Source organism: Galeopterus variegatus, unplaced genomic scaffold, assembly GCF_000696425.1.
Source record: "Galeopterus variegatus unplaced genomic scaffold, G_variegatus-3.0.2 Scaffold5885, whole genome shotgun sequence".
Lineage (NCBI taxonomy): Eukaryota > Metazoa > Chordata > Mammalia > Dermoptera > Cynocephalidae > Galeopterus > Galeopterus variegatus.
Window position 1 is genome coordinate 11,529 of NW_007731996.1, and position 1,048 is coordinate 12,576.

Sequence of the window (1,048 nt, forward strand, 5' to 3'; positions counted from 1 at the left end):
CCTCTCTTGCCATGTGATCTCTGTGCACACATTCCAGCTTCCCTTCCATTTTCCACCATAAGTGGAAACAGCCTGAGGCCCATGCCAAAGGTATGCCCAGTGATGGACTTTCCAGCCTACCGACTTACGAGCCAAATAAACCTCTTTTCTTTATAAATTGTCCAGTCTCAGGTATTCTGTTATAGCAACCCAAAAAGGGACTTAATAACAGCCTGAGTACCTGATAATATGGAGATGTCATTAACTGATATGGGACAGGTTATCAGTAGATCAAATTTACTTCAGAATAGAGGAAGGTGAGAAATTTAATTTTTTACATATCCAGCCTAAGATGACTCTAATATATGTAGTATATGTATAGGTAGTTAGATATATGAGACTAGTTTTCAGGTGAGGGGTCAGGGCTAAAAAGGAAAAAATAAAATCCACAAGCAGGTAGATAGAGTTTAGTTCCATGAGGGTGATTGGGTTCCTTTGTTCTATAAGTTAGATTACTCAGACTAATAAATTTCCCACAGGAAGGGAAGTGAATTCTCTGCTTGATGAGACTAAGGGCAGTTGTTCTGATTCGTTCATGGAAATAAAAAGAAAGGTCTGGCTCTTGCCTTTCCTCATGGACCTGCTTTTGCTTAGGCACTTGGGGCACTTTCCTAATACCTGCTTCTGGCATGGCAGGCCTCGCCTTTTCTTAACACTCTAGTCCTTCAACTGTAGTCTAATAAGAACATGGTAGATAATCAGTCTTGGAGAAGGAAGAAAGAGAAGGAGGAAGCTCTAGCTTGTTGTTCAGATCATCTTTCTCACTAATAAACTTGCAATAGATTACACTAAATTTATCGGATCTATTCATCAATCAATAAGTAATCTTATGTTTGACTTTCTGAGGTAAGTGATTATATGTCCCCAAGGTTTTTAATAAATTGCAATTAAACTATTTACAATAAACACCTACTACCTAAATACCAGGCAAAAGAGGAAAAATCATTGGCCAAAAATTGCTTGCTTAAGCTATCCCAGGTATCTATAAATTTTAGTACTGAGAGAAAAT